Here is an 8,700-nt window from a genome sequence, read left to right on the forward strand (position 1 = left end):
TGTGTGTGTGTGTGTGTGTGTGTGTGTGTGTGTGTGTGTGTGTGTGTGTGTGTGTGTGTGTGTGTGTGTGTGTGTGTGTGTGTGTGTGTGTGTGTGTGTGTGTGTGTGTGTGTGTGTGTGTGTGTGTGTGTGTGTGTGTGTGGGTCTGTGTGTGTGTGTGTGTGTGTGTGTGTGTGTGTGTGTGTGTGTGTGTGTGTGTGTGTGTGTGTGTGTGTGTGTGTCCATGTGCATGTGTGCATTTGTCAATGTGTATCAATGTATGTGTGTTTACATGTGTGTATGTGTGTTAGTTTGTGGGAATGTGCATGTGTGTGTGATTCTAAGTTCATATTAAACAGCTTTCACTCAGCATATTGAAGTTCATGGGAACATGCAGACGCAGAGTGTAACCATGTATGACTAACTTAGAGAGCAACAAAAATACACTCGACCTGTGTTACTACATGGTGACCTCTTTAAAAGCCTTGTACCCCCGAGATAAGTGCCACGCTCCCTCAGCACTGACCCTCCGACAGTGCGGCGCTCCCTCAGTACTAACCCTCCGACAGTACGGTGCTCCCTCAGTACTGACCCTCCGACAGTGCGGCGCTCCCTCAACACTGACCCTCTGACAGTGCAGCGTTCCCTCAGCACTGACCCTCTGACAGTGCGGCGCTCCCTCAACACTGATCCTCTGACAGTGCGGCGTTCCCTCAGCACTGACCCTCTGACAGTGCGGCGTTCCCTCAATACTGACCAACCAAATGATCTGTTTACTTATAGAAATTCTGAGGAAGGATCAGTGGACTTAAGGGGAGGCGATGTCCTAGTGGTATTATCGCTGGACTGTTAATCTAGAGACCCAGATAATGTTCTGGGGACCTGAGGTTTGAATCCCGCCACAGCCAATGATAGAATTTGAATTCAATAAAATATCTGGAATGAACAATCTAATGATGACCGTGAATCCACTGTCAATTGTCAGACAAACCCATCTGGTTCACGAATGCCCTTTAGGGAAGGAAACTGCCACCTTTACCTGGTCTGGCCTACATGTGACTCCAGACTCACAGCAATGTGGTTGACTCTGAATTTCCCTCTGGGCAATTAGGGATGGGCAATGAATGCTGCCTAGCCAGCGATGCCTCATCCTGTGAATGAATAAAGCAAAAAAAGTTAACTGTGTTTCTCTCTCCACAGATGCTCCCAGCACTACCTGTATTCATTTCATATTTCCAGCATTTCAGTTTAATGACATTTATTTGTGCAGCTTCTGATTTAGTAAATCCTCTGCATCTCAGCTTTTTCAATTTTCTCTAAGTTGTCTAATTCTGACTTATATTAATCTTTGAAATCCTGACAGTTTTATTTGTGATGCCTGGTCTTCCTCATCTGTTGATATATTTTTCTGTTTAAAAGGATTTTATTTCCCAGAAATTGAATTCCTGTTTCTCCTTACTGCGGTGTTAGAAATGCATTCCCATGTTTCGCAGCCAAAGTGGAGTATTCCTGCTGGTTGTGTTTGTTTGATAATAGGAATCTCCCTTTTACGAGCTTTAACAAATGATTCCTGCATCAATCACCATTTTACCGAAAAATTCCTACTTACACAGATTATATAAACGAGTTTTTCAGAACATTTTCTGATGAAGGGTCTAGGCCCAAAACGTCAGCCTTTCTGCTCCTCTGATGCTGCTTGACCTGCTATGTTCATCTAGCTCTATACCTTGTTATCTTATATAAACGATCCCTGTCTTTGTCAGGACTTTTCCTGAGCCTCCTGTATTTCCCTGTGGCATGGATAAAGTCTCCTCAACATTTTTCCCCAATTAGTCCTGGCTCACTTTGGTATTTAATCTGTCCAAGGTTATTGTTTCAGTTACTGGGATCGCACTGTCCCCAGTGCGTGACCTCAGGTTGATTTTTTTTTCTACCTTTTCTGCCACCCATGTTCACTTTCTGCTCACTACGACAGTCACACTTGAACGAGGCAAGAAGTTTTGAACTCCTCGCTTTTGCAGCCTGGATATCCGTGCCATTTCAAGGCCTGCCCTGGGTCACCGACAATTTTGAACGTTACTCTTAAAGCATTTGGTGCCCACACATCATCATCGACTGGCTGTCGCTCCAACTCGGGAGCTCTCCCACATACCGCTACTTCGCGATGCCACCTGGATCAGCTTCAGAATTGCTCACTCTCCTCCCCCAGGAATGTGACAACTCCACTGCCACCCCGGTTCTCTTACCGGGTCTGCAATCCCGCTTTCGTTTGCAGGAATAATTCTTCCTTCGGGGCGATTGCAGTGAGGGTTTCTGGAATCTTCCACTCTTCCCTGCGCCTCTTTGGGCTGAATAAGCAGGCGAAGCCAAGCTGAGATGGAAGATCTCACAGCGTTGCTGACAACATGTTGAGTGAGCAGACACTCCAAACCCGTACCGCTGCCACCATGGTACATGGAATTGCCAGCTCACCATGCTATGCGCCATGCTACTGATCATGAGGGTGGCTACCACTGTCTGCTTTAAGCGTAGGATACTGGAAGCTTGCTTAATTAAGTCTAACCGCTTCTGCGTTGAACCAGAAAATTCCCTTATGGTTAATGAGCTATTGTTTGCAACCAGGTACACGCCACGTTGATATAAAGGACAGTTATCGAGGAGGATCAGATTAGGGTCTCGAGATGTTAAGATGCTCTGCCCACAAGCGTGTGGGACATCATTGTAGTGAGTTGTGTTTTTGGTGTTTTAGCCCCTTCAGACACATACATCCAACAAGAGAAAATCTGACCGTCACCCCTTGGCATTCAATGGTGTTACCATCACTGAATCCCCCACTACCAACATCCTGGGGGTTACCATTGACCAGAAACTCGACTGGACCCACCACAAAAACATAGTGTTGACAAAAGCAGGTCAGAGGCTGGGAATCCTGCAGCGAGTAACCCACCTCCTGACTCCCCCCAAAGCCTGTCCCACCGTCGACAAGGCACAAGTCAGGAGTGTGAGGGAATACTCCCCACTTGGCCCTGGACGGGGGCAGCCCCAACAACACTCAAGAAGCTCGACACCATCCAGGACAAAGCAGCCCCCACTTTGATTGGCACCACATCCACAAACATCCCACTCCCTCCACCCACAGACGCTCAGTCACAGCAGTGTGTACCATCTACAAGACGCCCTGCAGCAACTCACTGAGGCTCCTTAGACAGCACCTTCCAAACCCACCACCACTTCCATCTTGAAGGACAAGGGGCAGCAGATACATGGGAACACCACCCCCTGCAAGTTCCCCTCCGAGCCACTCCCCATCCTGACTGGGAAATATATCGGCCGTTCCTTCAGTGTCGCTGGGTCAGAATCCTGGAATTCCCTCCCTAAGGGGCATTGTGGGTCTACCCACAGCACAGGGACTGCAGCGGTTCAAGAAGACAGCTCACCCCCACCTTCTCAAGGGGGCAATAAATGCTGAACAAAAACAGAAGTTGCTGGAAAAGCTCAGCAGGCCTGGTAGCATCTGTGAAGGAAAAAAACAGAGTTAATGTTTCGGGTTCGGTGACCCTTCCTCAGAACTATAAATGCTGACCTGGCCAGTGATACTTGCATCCCACAAATGAATAAATTTAAAAAAAACAGATCTGAGTCATATACAGCTAACAGAGACCTGAAAAACACTTTAACTGAAAATGGTATCTTTATTGCAACAGTACTTTCTTTAAAACCCCTTGTTGTGCCATCTCATCCATCCCATACTATCCCCAATATCCACATGGGTAAAGGGTACCATTTGTGGCAAAAGAAATGCAGGTGCAGTCAAAGTGGATTTAGGAGTGTTATTATCAAACATCAAATAGAGGAAATACAGGAACAGGCATCTCACTTATATCTGTGAAGAACTCCCTGTTTTCTTACAAACACCTCTGGAACACATTATACACACAGCACTTTCATATGGTCAGTACAGACCATCCTCATCATACAGTCTCACACCCTCACACTCACATAAATACACAGGCACAATCAGAATCAAACACACACACACACACACATGCAGACTTACACACAGTCTCACACCCTCACACTCATAAATGCACAGGCACAATCAGAATCAAACACACACACACACAGGCAGACTTAAACACAGTCTCACACCCTCACACTCACATAAATACACAGGCACAATCAGACTCGATGCACACACCTCACTGACTGTCTCACACTCACAGACACGCTCGCACAGACACACACCTCACTGATAGTCTCACACTCACATTCACAATGCACACATTAGTTTCAGGTACTTGGTGTACGTGTCTGTGTGTGAGTGTGTGAGAAAGTGTGTGCACGAATGTGAGTGTGAAATACTGCGAGCCTGGTTTGTGTGAAAGACAGAAATGGGGGGTTGTTGTGGTTGTTAAGAAACCTCTTGGTTCCTTTCACAAATGACAGGGCTCCCTCTGGTGACCTTCCTTGGGAAAGGACAGAGCCTGCAAATGATGGGGTTCTTGCGAGACTGACAGGAATCCGTTCGCCTGTCCTCCTCCCCATTGTCCTCAGCCTCACAGCCTCCAGGGATGGTGTGCATTGGTCCTACTCCCCAGGGTGCCCATGTGTCTTCATGAAGTGACACTATGGTTAGCAATAACACCCTCACATGTTAAAAGTGTCTCTCAGTTCACTCCATTGCCCAATGTCTTACCATGAGCAGGGCCCGAAGATTTGACCTGTGGGATGTAATATCTTGGTTTCAAGGCAACACTACAACCTACGCTCACCCCTCCTGCGTCATTCTCCTGTTCAGAATCAGCCCTAAAGTATGGAATGAGGCATGACTGAGAACACTAGGTCACTAAGAATGGATATGCCACACGGCTCTGACACCCTACTGCACCACAACAATACCCTCTTCCCAACCATTCCCCCCCTGCCGTTATCTCCAGTTTCAGGGCATAAGGCAATTACTCTCCTGGTCTCCCACAAGCCAGCCTGCCCCATGTTAGAGGAGATCTTGTCAAAGTCCCAGAAGGGCAATCAGTAATGGGATCACAGTGGAGGAGAAGGTGAAAGGGTTTGGGATCATTGGGATTATGTACAATGGTAGTGAATGGGAAGGGGTTTGGGTCCATTGGGATTGGGTACAATGGGAGTGAATGGGAAGGGGTTTGATCCATTGGGAATGTGTACAATGGGAGTGAATGGGAAGGGGTTTGATCCATTGGGAATGTGTACAATGGGAATGAAAGGAAAGGGGTTTGATCAATTGGGATTGTGTACAATGGGAGTGAATGGAAATGGGTCCTAATTCTGAGCAACGTTTGCGGGGAGCTGTGAAACAGAGGGTTAATTTCTGTTGCAGTGAACCAGCATCTCATTCAGACACTGGATAAATTTGAGAAGCGTTTAGGCTGTGATGTGAGTCTAACAATTCTCATGGGAGGTGCATTGGTTTTCACTTTGTCAACTCTCTACTGTAATCACATTGACTGAGGACCACGAGGGTGGGCTAAACAAATCCCGATCTGGATTGTGAACACTTCGGTCAGAGCAGATCTGTGTAACAAATTTACACACATACAGAATAGGAGCAGAAGCAGGCTGTTCGGCCCCTCCAAGCCCATGTTGTTATTCAGTAAGCTCCTGGCTCATCTGTTTGTGATCATCTCCAATCACCCTCCCTGACAAGAATTTATCCAGACAAGCTTAAAAATATTCAATGACCACTTACCACCCCCCAACAACTGCCTTCTGAGACAGAGAGCTCCAAAGTCACACCCTCTAAAAGCGTGGCCCCCAATTTTGAAGAGCCCCTGTTTTTTTAAATACAAATTTATTGTCACATGTACTTTTACAGGGAAAAGTTTAATAAGCCGCTACATCATGGCGCCTACATCAATGATAGAAGTCAAAGAACAAAGAAAAATGAAGAAGAACAATACAGCACAAGAACAGGCCCTTCGGCCCTCCAAGCCTGTGCTGACACATTTTGCCCTTCCACACTAAAACTGTCTTCACTTACAGGATCCATATCCCTCTATTCCCTCCCTATTCATGTATTCGTCCAGGTGCTTCTTGAATGCTGCTATAGTGTCTGTTTCCACCAGCTCCTCTGGCAGCGCGTTCCAGGCACTCACCACCTTTTGTGTGAAAAATCTGCCTCGCACATCTCTTTTAAACTTCCCTTCCCCTGCACCTTGAACCTGTATCCCCTAGTAATTGATCCCCCCCCCCACCCTGGGAAAAAACCTCATACTTTCCACTCTATCGATGCCGTTCACAATCTTATAAACTTCTATCAGATCTCACCTCAACCCCCTGCATTCCAGTGAAAACAAACCCAGTCTATCCAAACCTTCTTCCTAGCTAAAATCCCCCATATCAGGCAACATCCTGGTAAACCTTTGCCGTACCCCCTCCAAAGCATCCACATCCTTCTGGTGGTGAGGTGACCAGAACTGTACGCAATATTCCCAGTGTGGCCTAACTAACTAAAGTTCTGTAAAGCTGCAACATAATTTGCCTATCCTTATACTCAATGCCCCTTCCAATGAAGGCAAGTATGCCATAAGCCTTTTTTACTGCCTTATCTACCTGCGGAGCCATCTTTAGTGATCTGTGGACCTGTACACCCAGATCCCTCTGCATATCAATACTCCTAAGGGTATGCCATTCACTGTGTGATTCCCACCTGTACTTGACCTTCCAAAATGCATCACCTCACATTGTCTGGATTAAACTCCATCTGCCATCTCTCTGTCCATGCCTCTAACTGATCTATATCCTGCTGTATCCTCTGACAATCCTCTTCACTATCTGCAACTCCACCAATCTTTGTATCATCCGCAAACTTATTAATTAGACCAGTTACATTTTCCGCCAAATCATTTATGTAGACCATGAACAGCAGAAATCATAAAAATAATTTTAAAAATGTAAAGTTAAGACAAATTTCCTCACAGCTCAGTTATAGAGTCATAGAGTTGTACAGCACAGAAACAGACCCCTGGGTCCAACTCATCCATGCTGACCAGATATCCTAAATTAATCAGATCCAATTTGTCCCATATCCCTCTAAACCCTTCCTATTCATATACCCATTCAGATGCCTTTTAAATGCTATAATTGTACCAGCCCTCCACCACTTCCATATAATCCCTACAGTGTGGAAACAGGCCCTTCGGCTCAACAAGTCCACACCGACCCTCAGAGCATCTCACCCAGACCCATCCCCCTATAACCCACCTAATCTACACCTCCCTGGGCACTATGGGAAAATTTAGCACGGCCAGTCCACCGTAACCTGCACATCCCTGGGCACTATGGGGTAATTTAGCACGGCCAATCCACCCTAACCTGCACATCCCTGGGCACTATGGGGTAATTTAGCACGGCCAATCCAGCCTAACCTGCACATCCCTGGGCACTATGGGGCAATTTAGCACGGCCAATCCACCCTAACCTGCACATCCCTGGGCACTATGGGACAATTTAGCACGGCCAATCCACCCTAACCTGCACATCCCTGGGCACTATGGGACAATTTAGCATGGCCAATCCACCCTAACCTGCACATCTTTGGACTGTGGGAGGAAAATGGAGCCCCTGGAAAACCCCATGCAGACACAGGGGAGAATGTGTAAACTCCACACAGACAGTCAGTGTTTACTGTGGCGATCGAAATGGAGGCTAGAGAACTCGGGGATATAAATATTGTTGTTTTGAAAACAGTTCATATTACGGAAGGGGTCGTGCTGGTGGTCTTAGAAAAATATAAATGTGGATAAATCTGTGGGACCTGAACAAGACGGAAACAGACCCTTTGGTCCAACTTGTCCATGCCGACCAGATATCCTAAATTAATCTAATCCCATTTGCCAGCATTTGGCCCATATCCCTCTAAACCCTTCCTATTCATGTACCCATCCAGATGCCTTTTAAATGTTGTAATTGTACCAGCCTCCTCCACTTCCTCTGGCAGCTCGTTCCACACACGCCCCACCCTCTGCGTGAAAATGGTGCCCCTCAGGTTTTCACTGATGATGCCACATATGAGCCAGAACCGTTTGACCCAGCCAGACCTATAGCTCAGTGACCAATTTCAATTGTACTGTCCACCCCGTCCTACACTACAGCGACATTTCTGTGCCCGTTCATCACAGAATTCCTACAGCTTAACCAGACGGTATTCGCCAATGCTGCCTGCCCTGGTTCTAACCCCATCGCCAACCTCCTGCCTTTCCCCCCATATCGTTGCCCCCCAATTTCCATCCAGATAACCATCCAATGCCCCTTCCCTCTTGAAAGCCTCCACTGAACCTACTTCCCTCCCCCATATTTCCAGGCAGTGTATCCCACCCCCTAACCACTTGCTGGATGGGAACGTTTTCCCTCACCTCACCCTCGCTTCGTTTACCCCTCACTTTAAACCTACGCCCCTCCCTCCTTCTTGTTCCTTTTCCAAGCGGGAACTGCTTCTCCCTGTCTGCTCTGTCCAGCCCCTGCTCCGGGATTTGGAAAATCTCTCTCAGATCCCCCTCTCTCGATCTTCTCCTCTCCAAGGGAGAACAGACCCCAACTTCTTCAATCTATTCTCATCCCTTAAGATTCTCATCCCTGTAAATCACTTCTGCACCCCCTCTCCCTCCCCACTCTCCCTCTCTCTCTCTCTCCCTCTCTCTCCCTCTCTCTCTTTCTCTCTCCCTCTCTCTCCCGCTCTCTCTTTCCGCC

The 8,700-nt window shown here is 47.3% G+C and overlaps 1 protein-coding gene across 1 annotated transcript in view; it reads right to left on the reverse strand.

Annotated features, from left to right (window-relative positions):
* The window catches only part of LOC125487654 (atypical kinase COQ8A, mitochondrial-like), a 21,831-nt gene that overhangs the window by 12,913 nt on the left and 218 nt on the right, over positions 1-8,700 (reverse strand). The window lies entirely within an intron of this gene.

This window comes from Rhincodon typus, chromosome 43 (assembly GCF_021869965.1).
Source record: "Rhincodon typus isolate 14 chromosome 43, sRhiTyp1.1, whole genome shotgun sequence".
Classification (NCBI taxonomy): Eukaryota; Metazoa; Chordata; class Chondrichthyes; order Orectolobiformes; family Rhincodontidae; genus Rhincodon; species Rhincodon typus.